Source organism: Phacochoerus africanus, chromosome 5 (genome assembly GCF_016906955.1).
Source record: "Phacochoerus africanus isolate WHEZ1 chromosome 5, ROS_Pafr_v1, whole genome shotgun sequence".
Lineage (NCBI taxonomy): Eukaryota > Metazoa > Chordata > Mammalia > Artiodactyla > Suidae > Phacochoerus > Phacochoerus africanus.
In genome coordinates, this window is record NC_062548.1 from 32511260 (window position 1) to 32529179 (window position 17920).

At 48.5% G+C, this 17920-nt stretch overlaps 1 protein-coding gene across 3 annotated transcripts in view; it reads left to right on the plus strand.

The window, feature by feature from the left end:
* Positions 1-2694: 2694 nt before the first annotated feature.
* Positions 2695-17920, plus strand: part of MYH11 (myosin heavy chain 11) — a 142004-nt gene continuing 126778 nt past the window's right edge. For all 3 annotated transcript variants that reach the window (XM_047780437.1, XM_047780438.1, XM_047780439.1), the window contains exon 1: positions 2695-2824. The gene's annotated coding sequence lies outside the window, so the exon portion shown is untranslated. The remainder of the gene's footprint in view (positions 2825-17920) is intronic.

Consider the following 17920-nt stretch of genomic DNA (forward strand, 5'->3'; position numbering starts at 1 on the left):
ATTAACTAGCTGTACTAACTTGGCTGGTTATTCCACTTGCCAATCCTAGTTTTTCAACAGCAAAATTGGGGTGGGAGGCGGGGGAGAATCTACTTCGTAGAGTTGTTTTAAGGATTAGGTGAAATAATGCAAAACAATTCAGTAATTCATTAATAATTTTATTATAATTATTAAAAGTTACCAAGTTCCTTAAAGAATCAAATGCAACCCTTTGGAATATCCCTGTTAATGCCTCTGGGAAAATGCCAGTTTTAAGTCTGAGGCCAGCGAGTTAGACTCTGACAGCCTGCTCTGGATTGTCTTTGCAGGATGGGAAGGTGATGAGCAACTGCATTTCCCCCCCTTCCTATTCTCTGCTCCGCATCAGCTCTGTACCAACACAGGGACAATTTCCACTCCTTTTACAGTGTAGACATTAAAAAAAGCACATGGGGAAGCAGCCCATTCATCATTTTCCAAAGAACTTGACCCCTAACATCCCAGCCAGCTGGATTCATGCTGGCTGTGCTTGGCTCTGACTTAGGCCCATTGTGAGGTAGGGAGCTGGGCCTGGGGGTGTGGGGGGTTGAAACCTGGGTAAGGTACTGAAGGGATGAGGAAGAGACCCAGAGGGTCTGAGATGCAGAACTCTGCAGGAGCGACTGGCAGCCTGCAGGCAAATCGTGGGCAGGACAGGCTCTGACTCCCCGTTATGTGCCCAAGGCCTGGTGCAGCTCTGCTTGGTTCCGTGCCTGTTGAGAAGAACAGCAGCTAACATGCAGCAGTGTACTGGGTTCACTTTACATGGATCACCTCAAGCACGGTTTGCTGGGCAGTGAGGAAGTGACCGATGTTATTCCCATTTTACAAATGGGGAAACTGAGGCCCAGAGAGTTACTTGCCCATGGTCAAAGAGCAAGCGAATGGCACTGGCAGATTCGAAGTTAGTTATCCAACTTCAGAGACAGTGTCTTTAGCCTCATGCCAAATTCTCCCGGGCATTTCCCCTTAAAGTCTCTGAAAATGAACCGTGGCAAGGGTGAGCTCCAGACCCAGTGAGGGCCGGGGCAAATCTCTTCACTCCTCCAAGGCCTCTGTTTTCTGGGCTGCAAAATGGGAGTATTAATAAAGCCGGCACCCTCACCCGACCTGGTGCTCGGGGAAGGCTTGTTGCATAAGATGGGGTGAGGGCCAAGCACGGAGCCTGGTAAGGGTCTTCCAGCTGTAACCCTCTCCGCAGACCCTGGGACTGGGGGGTCCACTCCCTTCTGGTTCTGCCCGGCGCAGAGGGATCCCCTCTTCCACCCCGCGGGCCTCGGATGCCGCCCCCCCAACCCCCGCGGGGCGCCGGGAGGCCGCTCTGCACCATATTTAGTCAGGGGGAGCGGGCAGCCCGGGGCTGGTATGCGGCGCTGGGAATTCCTGCAGGAAGGAGCCTGCGCCTGCCCTTTTTGGGTTGTCTCCCGCCCAGCGCCCCCCGCCCGCCGCCCGCCGCCCGCCTCGCCCGGGGAGGGAGGACCGGCCGGGAACCTCGGAGCCGGGCCGGGCGGGGAGCGGGGCGCCCGGCCGCCCGCGGGTCCCTGGCCTGGCGCGTGGCCAGCCCACCGCCGCGGCTTCCTTTTATGGCCTGTGTGTGTGCGTGTGACCGCGCGGAGAGGCCGGGGAGAGAGCGAGAGGGAGGGGGATCTGGAGCTAGAGACCCAGGGACCAGAGACAGCGAGACAGAGAGAGACAGGAAGAGACAGAAAGGAAAGGCAGAACAAGACCAAAACGGTGATGGAGAGACACAGGGTGTCAGACACACAGGGGAGGGTGGTGGACACGGGGTAAGGGAGTGGGACTGAGGAAGAGAGACGGGGAACTTTTAGGCAGCGCCCTCATTTGCGAGAATTTCTTGGAGCGGGGAGGAGCAGTTGAAGGGAACTTTCAAGAGCCGGGTGGCACCCGCATTCTCTTTGGATCCTGACATGCACCCTGCGAATTACATAACTATCACACACACACACACTTTTCAGCTTTGGACACTGAGGCTCGGAGAAGGAAAATGACTTGCTCGAGATCACGTGGTCAGCGATTGGCACACCTGGGGTCTGAGGTCACAACAATTGGGGCTTTTTTTTTTTTTTTTTTTTTTTTTTGCTTGTGGGTGGAGGTGGGGATGCCAAGTTGGGAAAAGTAAAAACTTCCCCTTCCCGCACAATTCCCAGCAGAGTCTGGGGCTCCTGCCTTGTCCTTTGCAAAGTTCAAAAAATCCCCTTTCCTACCCTTCACGCAGCACGGCCGGCCCGTTTGCATGCAGTGGGGGGCGACTAAAATGGGGAACCAGGACGGGAGGCATCGCCTCCGATCCCGAACAGTTCCTCCCGCTGCAGAGGAAGCGGTTAAAGCCTGTGAGGCTGGAACTGCCTCAAGGAAGAAAGCATTCCAGTTAGACCCCAGCCGCTCGACCCCTTTTCTAGGGATTCGGAGCCTCGGTGACTGCCCCGGAGCCGGGGTTAGACACCGGCCTCGAACTCTTTTGCCAGCTGCGCTCTTGCTGGGAGCCCCGTGGCCCCTTGCGCCCCTGCCCGGGTGAGCCCCTTGCCCGGTGTCCTCGCCGCAGGTGCGCAGGATGCCTGGACCAAAGCCGCGCCCTGCAGGGGGCGCTGCGGAGGGAGCAGCGCGGGACCCATCCCCACTCCGCCCCCTTCGGCCGCCTCCCCTTTCCCACCCGCAAGCAGCTCTGGGTCTATAAAGAGAGGCATCCCGGGCGAGCGGGGAGATTTGGACGCCCCTGCCTGGGAGGTGTGCCAGATCTGAGCTCTCCATCCAATTTCTTCTCCGCTCTCCCCCCAGTTGGAGATCTGTAAGTATGTGGTCCTGATGGGGGAAGGAAAATTGAGTAGGGGGTTTAAGGGTTTGACAGGGCATCCTACAGGGGCTGGAGAGCAGTGAGGCGCATCTGTTGTCATCCTCTTAAGAACTATGGGGAGGGGTGGGGGGGTTCACACTTTTCATTTCTCTCTGCCCCCGTTATCCCATATCCACCCCCCCCCCTCCAACCCAGCATCTCTCCAAATAGCCAATGATACCACCTTGGGATAGCTCTTAAAAGTAATGCCGGGGCCCAACTCCAAGTAACACCAGCATCTCCAGAAGAACCATACCATATGTAAACGAGTCCTAGATGAGCCTTGTTAGGAGGCCAATCTGAGAAATGTGCGTCCTTAGAAATCTCAAAGGTCCACCTTTGACAGGCTTCTAACTTATTCTGGGCACCCAAAGTGTGCAGCTGAGCTTCACTGAAAAGTCATTTCTTATCACATAGGCAGGCAAAGTGTGCCTCCAGTGGAGCTGGAAGCATTGCTGAGTTCTGTCAATGCACTGACTCAGTTAAAAACACCTGGGCAGAAGGGCGAGTGCTATTCGTTAGAGTAGAAGATGCGCTGCTGATAACCCTTGAGTGATAAGCTGGTTGCAATCCAGTTCCTTGATTGCAGCTTGATTTTCTTCCTGATGCACCTCTCCCTCCAAATTGTTAAAAAAAATAATAATAAATTAAAAAACTCACCCAGGTTGACCCCGGGGGTCTCAAATACGCAGATGCCAAAGTCCGCATTTGCTTACAAAGTCTGCCAGGTGTGTTAAAGTGGAACCAGGCTGGGATTCCCTGCCGGGCCTCCAGAACATGCGTTCCTCTCAAGGGCAGCGTGAGAGAAAGGGATCACTGCCTGCTGTCTGGTCTCTCTCTGCACTAACAGCCGGTGGGGATTTGGCTGCTTGAGGAAAGGCACCATTCAAAGCCACACTTATCAAGAAGTAAAGGTAAATATTTAGAAATCCCAAGAAAGAGAGCCGTGAGTACAGTAGTAAGAACAGATGGATTAAATTGCCAACTGGCCATTTTATGTGGAGGGGGAGCTTGAGATGCTGAGCTGAAAGTCATTCGATAGCAGTGTGTGAAACAGGATATTGAAATGCGGTCTTTGCTTGGTGCTTTCCCATTGAGATAAGCGACCATTGATGGAGCACCTATGTGCCAGGCTCTGCAGCAGTTTTTGACTTCATTGATCTCATTTAATCATTACTAGAACATTTGAAGGGAGGCACTCTGATGCCTGTTGAGAAGACAAACCAGCTGAGGCTCAGAGAGGTTAAGTGATTTGCTCAGTGTCACACAGCGAGCAAGTGGCGGAGTCTATTCCTGCATCTGCCCGATGCCAAGTCCATACCCTTCTTCCCACCCTCTTTTTTTCTTTACCGTGAACAAAAGAACTGTTGGAATCAGGTTTCTCGTGGGACCAGATGCATCCAGTTAGGCAAGTGTTTATCATTGTCTCTTTGAAGAAAACAGAAACTGACCTTTTGTGAATTTAAAATAAAATGCACTGTTTGTCCCCGGCTGACATGATAGTCTCGTTGGCCCGATGACCTTAGGTGGGCTCCTATCCCGAGAGCCCCAAATGTGAGCTAGCTGCCCCTTCCTCAAGAAGCTTCTAGGACTCGTAAACACCATGTATTTTATTATCATGTCTGAAATAGACGTGTTATTCCGTACAAGGTATTTGTTATGGGTTTGTTATCGTTACTTTTCTGTGTGAGGGCTGAGATGGAGGCAAACATGCCCATTTATGGTAGCGTTTTCCATGCGGCCATCCCTGGTCCCCTCGCAAATTAGCCTCGTATTGCAGCTTTGTTGGTCAAGACTCTGGGGATTCCTCTACCCTTGTCCATCCCGTTTGGGAATAAACGAGGAAATCCAGAGAAGAAGACATTTGGGAGAAAAGGGGGCATCACCTTCTCCTACTCTCTCTTATCTGCAAGTTTTATTTTGGGCACAAAACCCATGCCCTCCTTTCCTCGGTGCGTTGAATCCAAACAGGTGGATTTGCTGCTGTAGGTGCAAGCATGTAATTCTAAAACCGGACACACAGTAGATTTTGCTGGAAAAACACATCTGATTCTAAATCCATTGGAATCCTAGAATGTCACAAGCCCATTTGGAAATCATCCACATGGCCTTCCCAGACCTCAGTTTTCCCTTCTGTAAAATGGGGCTAATGAGGATAGCGCATGTCAGTCAAGCACTTTAGCCGAACGACATGCTACATCCTTCTTGGGCATCATGTTACTGAGTCTTTGCCACAACCCTTTGGCATGGATGTTATTATTATTGGCCCAGTTTTACAGCCCTGGAGTCTGAATACCTTGCTCAAGATAGCTTGACTGTCAAATGAGGAAGAGAAGAGTCTACAAACCTAGCTCTTTATAACTGCAGAGCCTAAGGGATTGCCTTATTGGGAGGATTCAATGGGGACCCTGCATATTGAAGGGTTTAGTGCAGTGCCTGGCCCCTGGTGAATTTCCATGAATGGTTATGTGTACCATACATGACCCGAGACCTTAAGGATCTTGGTCCATGAAGCCCAGGTGGTACTTGGCGGAACCAGGAACCCTATGGAGTTGTCTTTTCATAAAAGAGAAACTTGCCTTTGTGTGCAACCTCTTTTCATCAACCCAGGTCCTATTTGGGCAAAGGTGGTGATTTGAATCTTCTCCCATTTAATGTAGCCATGCTTTCTCACCTGTGTCAGGAACACGACAGCTTCCAGGTGTGTTGGCCCATTTGCGACTCATTTAGGGTCTCAACAGCATCCTATAAGAGCTCACCTGCGGATGGGAGGAGGCTGTCTGGCTTTCACGGTGGCTCCTTTTGCTCCCTGGGGTCTCCTCCCTCCACCCCCGACCTTTAAACACATTTAACAATGGCCAACATGGGGCGGGGGGAGCGGGAGGGAAGGCTGAGTTTGAAGAAGGCCAGGCAGGAATTTGAAGGAAGTTTTCTGTTTCGTTGAAGTATAATTGACTTTGAAGGAACTTGTGTATGGGATCAATGGAGGAGCAGCAGCTCGCGCCGCCCCCTGTTCCTGCAGGGGGACGTCAGGGGTCTCTGGGTTGCATCAGCAATTTGGGGGCTTGGGCGGAACAGCCCTCATCAAAGTCCCTAAGGAAGGACCGCAGGGCTCGCCTCCTGCTCATTCGTGCAGCCTTGAATGTCCTCCTCTCAGCTGGTGGGGCACGCGGCAAAGGATACAGAATCTCAGAAGGTTCTAGCATCTGAGACCAATGGGCGTCATTATAGCCATAATCTGGCCCCCCAGATAGAAAAGCCGTCACCCTCTTCCTCATCTTTATATGTGATCATGGCTAATGTATTCCTGTGCATCTTTCCAAAACTTTTCTATGTCAAATCTTCCTTTTCTATAATGGCATTGTAAATTAGATGTTTTTTCACTGAATTGCATATCTTTATCATCTTTCCATATCAGCACATTTTGGTGTTTTTATCATCTGCATACATGCTATTCTATTGTATATATATATATATATAGTGTATTACGTGGAAGAAGTTACTCAAACAACCTCATTTGGAAACATACCAGCTTCATTCCATCATTTCTTGTAAACAGGACTCAGGAACCGTCTTTGTGTATCTATTTATATCTACTTATATGAGTTTATCTGTAGGACAAATTCCCAGCAATGCAATTGCTACATTGAGGCAGCATGCATGTGTAAACTTAATAGATATTGTTAAACAACCCTTTAAACTCCAAAAGAAAGGTCACAGAGGAGACTACATTTATTTTAAGCTCTGCTGGGTCAGAGTTGCAAGATACAAGCCAGAGTGGAGTTTTGGAGCCAGAAATGGCCAGTTTTATCTTCAAAGCATCCTCTTTGGAAGCCTCCATCCCTCGTACTAACCAAGTTCTCTTGGGGGGGAGGAAAAGTAATTTACTTTTACTGATTATAAGGACTTCCTTCCAGAAGTTCCCGTCATGGCTCGGCGGTAACAAACCTGACGAGTATCCATTAGGACTCAAGTTCAATCCCTGGCCTCGCTCAGTAGGTTAAGGATCCGGCATAGTTGTGAGCTGCGGTGTGGGTCTTAGACGTGGCTTGGATCTGGCGTGGCTGTGGCTGTGCCGACAGCTAGAGCTCTCATTCAATCCCTAGCTTGGGAACTTCCACAAGTGGACCTACACACACAAAAAAAAAAAAAAAAAAAACCAGAAGAAGACCTTGCTTCTGTGTTACTTTAAAAACAGTATTCAACTAAGTAGGCTTATGTCAGAAGTGGGTGCCATCGGTGGCGGAGCAGCTCAGGGACCAGTTGAAGCAAGGCGAGGCCAGAAACTCGCAAGTCAAGCAAGGCAGAGAGTTTTTACCAAGGGCAGATCAAGTGTCAGACAGATCTAGGTTCAAATCTTGGCTCCAATGTTTACAGGCAAAAGCCTTTCATTTCATTTACTTTGTGGGACTGCCATCGTCTGAGAAATAATAAATAGCGCCCACCTCCACATACTCAGGAGACATAGGGAGACGGTGTATAAAATAAGTTGCCTGGCCCGATGGCCCATGAATAGAAAGGGCCCTGTGATAATAGTGGCTGTTATGAAGAACAGATTTAGAGTCCCGATTACCCATGGGAACAGCTTGGGGCCCAGGGATCTGGTGCCTCTGGGGAGCCCAGACCCTCCTCCCTCACCTGGGCCAGCCTGTGAATTAGCTTTTCTGCTCAGAGGTGCTGCCAGCTGGTGGGCTGGCCTGTGTTCTAGATCAGGCCCACGAGGTTTTCATTCTGCCTGCACAGCATTTGAAACCTGCAGCGATTTAACTTTAGGGGTGGGTATTTCACACCTAAATGCAGACTTCTGGGTCTGTTGGAGATCTGGCAAGGCAGAGCCTGCATTCCTTTTTTTTTTTTTTTTTTTTTTTCCTTTTTTGGCTGCCCCGCGGCATATGGAAGTGCCCAGGCCAGGGATCAGATCTGAGCCACAGTTGCAACCGGCAATGCTGGATTCTTTAACCCACTGTGCCAGACTGGGGATCGAACCTCATCCTGATGCTGCAGATACCTCCAATCCTGTTGCACCACAGTGGGAACTCTCAAGACCCATGATCTTACTTGGTGACTCCAGTGGGGGTTGAGAAGCTGCCACCCAACCTGAGCAGGACCAGGGGGCTCTGTTCAGCCACCTCCAGCCTGGGTCCCTCTGCATTGCTCACCTGACTCTGGGGACATATGGGTTGGTTTCTCTGGTCCAAAGCCTTAAGCCAGTGGCTTGGCAGTAAAATACAGAGGGATGCTGTTAACCAGGCCTGATGATGTGCAAATCCTATACTCCTGGGGCTCTGGAGTATTTTATTCATTTGTCACTCATACAGTAGCAGAAGGGGCAAGATTTTTTTACCCTTGAGTTCCTCTGGGGAAAATAAAACCAATGCTAAAACGAGCTAAAATAGCTAAACATCCTCGGTTGGTCCAGCTTCGACCCTTTGATCTGGAATCCCAGCTGCCCTAAAACATCAGAGCTGGCCAACGCTCCATGCTTTCTTCCCCACATGAAAAAAAACGCAAGGCCCAGAGAGGGAGAGTCACTTGCCCAGAGTCACCCAGAGAGTACAGAGAAGAACTGGAACATGTAACCCTGTGGTTCTTACAGGGGCTAAGGAACAGCTTGCCTGTGCTCAAAGAATGAAGCCATGCATTGGTGGTGAGGAAGCCAGGATGTGTGCAGGGCCAACACCCCAGCTGTGTTGGACACCACTAATGCAATCAGTGACAGTGTCCTTTGCTTTCATTAAAACATTTGCAAGCAGCCCTGGATCATGGGCTGGACGTAGTATCCATCAGTCCTGTGTAATGACCCTGAAGGTGCCCTTTCAGCTCTCGGGGCTAATGCAGGACATTGGACCGGGGGGGGGGGGGGGGGGGGGGGCGTGGGGAGGGCATGGTGGGGGAGGAGGGCTTGGAGAGGAAGAAAGCTGGTGGGTGGGGAGTCTCCTTGAGGTTTGTCTGTCTCTTGTGTGCTCCCACTCCACCCGTGTGACCTTCTGTGGTTGGCATTCCAGGTTGGTTGGGACAACTCCACCCCCTACCAGGGGACATCTAGCAATACCTGGAGACATTTTTGGTTGTCATGACTGGGGGGAGGGTGTGCTACTAGCATCTATTGGGTAGAGACCAGAGATGCAGCTAATGGTCCTACAATGCACAGAACAGTCCCCCTCCCCTCATTATTGGCTCCCCCCGCTTCCTGCTAGCAAAGAATTATCCAGCCCCAAATGTCAATAGTGAGATGGTTGGGAAATCTTGCTCTAACTTGTGGACCCCAGCAGGGAGCAGCAAATCAAGTTCTCCTTCTAGGTAGCACAGCGAGGATTCCATCACTGGAACTGTGCTCTAGAGGTCTGATCCCTGCTGCAGTCTTGCAAATTGCCTTTTATTTCTCCCTATGCCTCACCTAGTGTCTCACCTGACACTTTTTGCCTGCTTGTCCACCACCCCAAATTTTGAAAACTCCAGGCTCTAAGTGCACACCGAGGCAAGGCCTTGTAGCAATAAAACCAAGGTATCCAGAGCTTTCAAGCGGCCAAGGACTGATCCAGGATGTGTCCTGCATGTGCCGGTAGGTCTTTTAGTCCTCAAGCTCTCTCCCTCCTTCAAAGAACGTAGACAGAGCAGAAAACATCACTTGGAAAATAGATCTTGATTGAGATTCCTCTCCACTAGCTGTGCCACGATGGGCAAGTTACTTAACCTCTCTGTGCCTCAGTTTCTCATCTGTAAATCAGAGGTAAAGGTGCCTCTCAAAGTATTTTTGAGGGAATTAGATGAGATTGGTGCTCAAAAAGATTTAGCTGCAGGGAGTTCCCTTCGTGGTGCAGTGGTTAACGAATCCGACTAGGAACCATGAGGTTGCGGGATAGGTCCCTGCCTTTGCTCAGTGGGTTAAGGACCCGGCGTTGCTGTGAGCTGTGGTGTAGGTTGCAGACTCGGCTCGGATCCCACGTTGCTATGTCTGTGGTGTAGGCCGGCGGCTACAGCTCCAATTAGACCCCTAGCCTGGGAACCTTCATATGCCATGGGAGCGGTGCTAGAAAAGGCAAAAAGACAAAAAAGAAAAAAAAAGATTTAGCTGCAGCTATGATTACGATATTAGTGGTAATATTTTTAGGCTCACTGAATTTTCTCAAGGGCAAAGTGGTGAGATTTAAACAGTGTCTGGGGGAGTTCTCACTGTGGTGCAGTGGGTTAAGAATCCAACACAGCAGCTCAGTTTGCTTCAGAGGTGTGGGTTTGATCCCCAGGCTGGCGCAGTCAGTTAAGGATCTGGCGTTGCCAGAGCTGTGGCACAGGTTGCAGGTGAGGCTCGGGTTCAGCCCCTGGCCCAGGAACTTCCATATGCCTTGGGTGCGGCCATAAAAACCAGGAGTTCCGTTGTGTCTCAGCAGGTTAAGAACCCAACATAGTGTCTGTGAGGATGTGAGTTTGATCCCTGGCCTTGCTCAGTGGGTTAAGGGTCTGGCATTGCCACAAGCTATGGCACGGGTCACAGGTGTGGCTCGGATCTGGTGTTGCTGTGGCTGTGGTGCAGGCAGGCAGCTGCAGCTCCAATTTGACCCCTAGCCTGGGAACTTCCATACACGGCAGGTGCGGCCCTAAAAAAATAAAATCAGTGGCTGGTGGGGAGAGGTTTGTGGCTGAATGTTTTGGGGCGCCATGGGTTCAAAGGAGTGAACTAGCTTTCAGGTGTGAGGACCTGGCATCATCCTGCTGAGAGCTGGCCCTCTTGGTGATGAGGAGGATGTGTAGCCCTTTTTCAATGATTTGACCCCAGAATCAGTTTTTTAAAGAGTGTCTCAACCTCCCTGATCCTATCCCACCCGCACCCCAAATATTTCACGGGATTGGGGGTTCCTCTTCCTTTTTCTCCCTTTGACCAAAGCAGATGTCACACATCATGACTGTCAGAGACTTCAAAGACATGGAAAGCAGCCCAGACACTCGCTCCTTTTTTGGGGGGGGGGGGTGTAGAGACTGAACCACTTATTTTTGAGTTCCAGATTAGACAGGGTTCCTAATAGTAAGGTTTTCTGTGTCCTTTTATTTTTCAATTTTTAAAAAAATTGTAGTTGATTTACAGTGTTGTGCCGATTTCTGCTGTACAGCAAAGTGACTCAGTCTTGTGTATACACACACACACACACATTCCTTTTTTTTATTTTTATTTTTTGCTTTTTGCTTTTTAGGGCCACACTGGTGGCATAGGGAAGTTCCCAGGCTAGGGGTCCAATCAGAGCTGTAGCTGCTGGCCATGGCCACGGCCACGGCCATAGCCACAGTAATGCTGGATCTGAGCCCCCTCTGTGACCTACACCACAGCTCATGGCAACACCGGATCCTTAACCCACTGAGCGAGGCCAGGGATCGAACCTGCGTCCTCATGTGTATTAGTCTGGTTCATTAGGCTGAGCTGCAACAGGAACTCCCATTCTTTTTCTTTTTAATGCGATCTTCCATCATTGTGTGTCCCAGGAGATCGGTTACAGTTTCCCGTGCTACACAGTAGGACCTTAATATCTATCCATTCTGAATGTAATAGTTTGCATCTCTTAACCCATGTTTGGTGTTTTTCTGACTTGTAAGGCAACTCACCAACATCTTAAGTAGAAAGAGCCCACTTGGTTATCACTGCAGCTTGAAACAAGACATGTCTCCTGTCCCTCTTGAGCATAATTGGCTACCACTTAAAAATGTTCATCAATTGTACTACTGAACTGCAAATGAAGTGGTGAAGGTGGTAAACTTTATTATGTGTATCCTACCATAATTTAGTATAGAGGAAACTTTTTCATCCCGGGAGGATGCAGCTTGGGGAATTTGTACAAAACGAGTGCTTTCCTGTAGCTGGTACTCAGATGAAGAAACAGAATATCAGCCCTACAGACCCCCCTTGCATTCTGTCCTTCCAGTTACAGCATCTGACAGCTATCCCCATGGGTTGTTTTTGCCTGGTTTTTATTTTCGGCTGGGCCTGCCTCATGTGGAAGTTCCTGGGCCAGGAACTGAACCTGAGCCACAGCAGTGACAATGCCGGGTCTTTAACCCGATGCGCCACCGGGGAACTTCAGTTTTCCCTGGTTTTGAACCTCATGTGCAGGCACATCTTGTTTCATTGCACTTTGCAGACACTGTGCTTTATACATTGAAGGCTCGTGGCAAATGTATCCAGCACATCTGTCAGTGCCATTTTTCCCAAAAAATGCCATTTGCTTGCTTCTTGTCTCTGTGACACATTTTGGTAATTCTTGCAGTACGTAAGGCTTTTTCATTGTAGTCTTTGTTGTGGCGACCTGTGACAGGGACATTTATTGTTGCCACTATAACTCGCTGAAGGCTCAGCTGATGGTTTATGTTTTTGAGCAATCAAGCATTTTTAATTAGGGTATGTATGTTGACATAACTAGACTTTAAACATATTGCTATTGCACACTTACTAGATGACAGCATAGTGTAAACTTCACCTTTATGTGCACTGGGAAACCAAAATATTCGTTGCAACTTGCTTTATTGCAATATTTGCTTTATGGTCTGGAACAGAGCCAGTGGCATCTCCAAGTTCTGCCTGTAAATAGAATCACACACGACTTCCTTCTGCCTTCTTTCAAACCAGTGTTAGTGAGGTTTGTTCTTACTGTGGCGTTGAGTTGTAGTTCATTTCATCTGATTCCGTTTTTTTGTTTTGGGTTTTCTTTTTTTTTTTTTTAGGGCTGTACCCATGGCATTTGGAGGTTCCCAGGACAGTCACAGTGATGCGGGATCTGAGTCACATCTGTGACCTACACCACAGCTCTCAACAACTCTGGAACCTATTGGGTGAGACCAGGGATCAAACCCACAACCTCATGGTTACCAGTCAAATTTGGTTCTGCTGCACCACAACAGGAATGCCTGGGTCCCGCTTTGAACGTTTATTATGTGCCAGTCACTGTGCTAGGTGCCTTCAAAGGTCAGGTCATCGATTGCAAGTCCTCCCCTGAGCTTCTGACCAAATCCGTCAGTCTTGTGTGGGAGGTGGAAGAGCACGGGCTCCGAATCAGACCAGGGTTTGGATCCCAGCTCTGCCACTTTTCAGCTGTGTGACCTCAGGCAGATCCCTTCCCCTCTCTGAGCCTTGGTGTCCATATCCGTAAGGTGGAGCTGACCATCAAACCCAACTCCTAAAGCTGTGGTGGTGTCACCTGATGGTCTTGCACGTGAAGGATTTAGCCCAGGGCCCATGAGTGGTAACTGTCACTTTTGATCTTTGGAAAACTCTGCCCTGGGTGTGACATACAGCCAAACGGGAGGTGGTATGATACTGAGACTGTTCACAAGTAGGAGATGGTTTCATGGGGAGTTCCCTGGTGGTCCAGTTGCTAGGATTTGGTGCTTTTGCTACTGCAGTCCAGGTTCAATCCCTTGTCTGAGAACTGAGATCCCACATCAAGCTGCTGCAAGCCACGGTGGGTAAAAAAAAAGAGATCATACATTTTTCATAGTAATATTTTTCCTTTTAAGGAAAATGTCAATCATGCAAAAAAGAACCGTTTACCCCTCTGTAGGTGCCCTGTCATGCAGCCTCAGCAGTTAACACCTGGGCCCGCTTGGCTCCACCCACGTTTCCTCCCTGCCCTAATTATTTTGAGATAGATCTTAGGGTTATTACTTCATCTATAAATACTTCACACTGTCTCTAAAAGGAAAGGGCTCGCTAAATAGCTGAAATCACTGTTCTATTTTCACATGGGAGATTAACAAATTCCCTAATATAAAACATATTGAGTCAGTGTTCAAATTTCCCTGATTAGCGCAAACATTTTTCTTTTCGGAGAGAGGGTCAAATAAAATTTTATTTTTCTGACAATTAGATTCAGTTGCTCAAGGCTTTCCATTTAAAGCATGGCTTTTTAAAACTGCAAAATAGACCTCTTTTGGGGATTTGCTCTGCATATAGATGGGCATGTAGGGGGAAGAGGAATTCTTTTCCTGCCTCTATCAGTGTTTGTCTTTTAGTGTACTTGTTAGACTGTTTCATTATGAAAATTTTCAAACACAACGGGGAGTTCTCTTGTGCCACTTTGGCTTAAGGATCCATTGTTGTCACTGCAGCAGCTCCAGTTGCTTCAGTGGGTGCTGGTCTGATCCCTGGCCTGAGAACTTCCACGTGCCGCAGGTGCAGCCAAAAAAAAAAAAAAATCAAACACTCAAAAAAGTAGAATAGTCTGAGTACCTATCACTCATCTTCCGTAATTATCAATGCTTGAGGCCAGTCTAATGTCACCACCAACCTCATCTCATTTCTTTTTGGGTCCCAAAGTCCCTTCTAATCTAGAAGTTCCCCCTCTTTTTTTTTTCTTTTTTTGGGTGCCCATGGCATAATGGAGTTCCTGGGCCAGGTATCCGATCTGAGCCACACTTGCTACCTCTGTCACAACTGTGACAACTCTAGATCCTTTAACCCACAGGGATCGAACCTGTGTTCCAGCACTCCAGAGACAACACCACAGAGCCCGGTGTGCCACAGCAGAAACTCCCCACCTCTTTTTAATACTTTGCTTGGAAGCTCCCACTGTGGGGCAAAGGGATCGTCAGTGGCTTGGTAGCACTGGGACATAGATTTGATTCTCCCGCCCGGCGCACTGGATCTGGCGTTGCTGTGGCTTAGATCTGATCCCTGGCTGGGGGGCTCCATTTGTGGCCAGGCAGCCCACAGAAAACAACTTTGCCTATTATTTCATATTATCCTCCTTCACGTTCCATCACAAGTGATTAGATATAGTTCCCTGTGCTACGCAGCAGGACCTCATTGCTTATCCACTCTGCATGCAAGAGTTTGTATCTACTAACCCCAAACTCCCAGCCATCCCACTCCCTCCCCCTCCTCTTTGGCAACCACAAGTCTGTTTTCTGTGTCTAGGAGTCTGTTTCGATTTTATCTAGATAGGTTTATTTGTACCATATATTAGATTCCAGGTATAAGTGATATCACATAGTATTTGTCTTTCTCTTTGTGACTTCCTTCACTTAATATGAGAGTCTCAAGTTCCAGCCATGTTGCTGGTCACTTTGCTGCACAGCAGAAATTGACAGAACCTTGTAAATCAACTATAATAAAATTAAGGAGTTCCCGTCGTGGCGCAGTGGTTAACGAATCCGACTAGGAACCATGAGGTTGCGGGTTCGGTCCCTGTACTTCCTCAGTGGGTTAACAATCTGGCGTTGCCGTGAGCTGCGGTGTAGATTGCAGACGCGGCTCGGATCCCGCATTGCTGTGGCTCTGGCGTAGGCCGGTGGCTACAGCTCCGATTCGACCCCTAGCCTGGGAACCTCCATATGCCGTGGGAGCGGCCCAAGAAATAGCAAAAAAAAAAAAAAAAAAAAAAAAAAAGACAAAAAAAAATAGTTTGCCTGTTAAAGAAACAGTCGCTTGTTCTATGCTTTCCCACCTTGCAGGCTCAGTCACATGCCTGGGACCGTGTTTGGCGTCTTCCCTGCGCCTTGCATTTCCCTAAACAGGTGTTAGGTCCAGAGGAGTCATCGGTTTCTGCCCCCACCCACTCTCTTTTCCTTTTTGTACAAATTCCTTTCATCAGTGGTGGTGATGCTTCCACCATCTGGAGGCACATAACGTCTGATAACTTTTTTTTGCAACACAGGATTAATTTGTAGGTACAGGTGGTGCCAGCCAGATCCATCCATTATAAAGTTCGCCATCTGCTTTTCACCTAATATAGTGAGTCTAAAAGTGTGGACCCCAGATCAGCATCCTCAGCACCACCTGGGAACTTGCTAGAAATGCAGACTCTTAAGGAGTTCCCGGAGTTCCCGTTGTGGAGCAGTGGAAATGAATCCGACTAGTATCTGTGAGGATGCGGGTTTGATCCCTGGCCTTGCTCAGTGGGCTAAGGATCTGATGTTGCTGTGAGCTGTGGTGTTGGTCGCATTCGAAGCTTGGATCTGGTGTGGCTGTGGCTGTGGCGGGCAGCTGCAGCTCTGATTTGACCCCTAGCCTGGGAACCTCTATATGCCACCAGTGTGGCCCTAAAAAAGCAAAAAAAGAAAGAAAGCAAAGAAAGAAGTGCTTTCTATTGACTCAGAACCCAGCCATCTGATTTCATAGACTGCTCCCCCGCCAGGTGAAGTGATGTACAAGGAAGTTTGAGAACCACTGGTCAGATGTTTCAGCAGCATTGATGGTCATTGCCAAGACCCATTGTTATTTTTGTGGTCTTTTTTTTTTCTTTTTTTTTCTTTTTCAGGGCTGCACCCATGGCATATGGAGGTTCCCAGGCTAGGGGTCAAATTGGAGCTGCCGCTGCCAGTCTACAGCACAGCCACAGCAACGCCAGATCTGAGCCACATCTGTGACCTATGCCACAGCTCATGGCAACGCCGGATCCTTAACCCACAGAGTGAGGCCAGGGATTGAACCCGAGTCCTCATGGATACTAGTTGGGTTTGTTAACTGCTGAGCCATGATGGGAACTCCCCAGGACCCATTATTTCACTCAGAGTTTCGGAATTGCTACATTCTAGTTTTGTCATCTCTTCTACACTTGCTAGCTGGAATTCTAAAGCAGAGGTAGTAGTATTTTTTTGAAAGCCGTGAAAGTGGGGTAAAGGGAGGATGTTTCATTGTGTCCCAAGACAAAGTCAATGACAATTAAAAATGCAGGAAATGTGATCGTTAAATCTGGGACAGTGTACATTCTCCACAACTCTTTAGTTCACTTTTTTGAATGACTGAAGTGATTATTCAGAATAATAATCCCTAATAATAACTAGGGAATTATATGCTCTTTTTTTTTTTTGCTCTTTTTGCCTTTTCTAGGGCCTCTCCCATGGCATATGGAGGTTCCCAGGCTAGGGGTCTAATCGGAGCTGTAGCCACCCACCTGCTCCAGAGCCACAGCAACGCGGGATCCAGCCGCGTCTGCAACCTACACCACAGCTCACGGCAACGCCGGATCCTTAACCCACTGAGCAAGGCCAGGGATTGAACCCGCAACCTCATGGTTCCTAGTCGGATTCGTTAACCACTGTGCCATAATGGGAACTCCTCTATTTTTTTTTAATTGAGCTGCTAGATCAGGTCTCCGGGAGATATAACCATCCCTTCTGAACAAATCATCCTCTAGTTTTTATTATTGTTATTTTCACCCTGGAAGGGGAAAGTAGAAGTAACTTCCCCTTGATTTTTGCCTTGCACAGTCTGCATTTCAGGAGTTGGCCGCTTAGCTCCAGGGACCCATTGATGAGAAATGGGGTTACTCTATCTCTGCAGAATCTGAAGCCCAAACGTGGGGATTATCTTGGTGAATTCCAAGGAGGTGTGAATTGTTTTCTGAAGTAGAGGCATCAACCACACAGTACGTCCTGGTGGCTGCACATCCTAGCTCTGCCTGCACCTTAGTTCTTTGGAACACAAGCAGCAGTGGGTGGGGGAGGCGAGATGGGGCAGGTTGGAGGAGCTGGGTGACAGCCAGTGTGACCAGGGCAGGTATGGTCAGAGGGTCTGAGATGGGCCACTGGACTGGCCTGGAAAGAGTCTGCTGCCTCAGCACCTTGTCTCCTGGACACGTGTTGACGATGGGATATGGAATCTGTCACAAATGGGCTCCTCATGTTAAGGGGACAGTTAATGACTTGATATTTCATATCAAGACAGATTTCTGGTCAATTATTTTGTGACCTTCAGAAACAATTTGTAGGAAGGCAGCATCAATGTTTTCAGTTCCCCTCTTTCTTGACCCATTTTCAAAATAACAGGTTGTTCCCCAGCGTCTTAGAAAGAGGATCTGTGGAATTTTTTTTTAATCACTATGAGCGCATATATTTAAACACATTCATCTTTCAGCGCTTATATTTTTCTTACTGATGTTCAGACTGTCCCATATTTGACCAAATAAAACCCTAGTTTAATAGTTTAGTGTGCAGTTCTCTAGACTTTTAAAAACTATACACATTGGTGTAAAATTATAAGATTCTATTATAAACATTTTAATCAGCTTTATTGAGGTATTATCTGCCTACAGTAAAATGCACCCATTTAAAAACATCCTCTGATTTTTT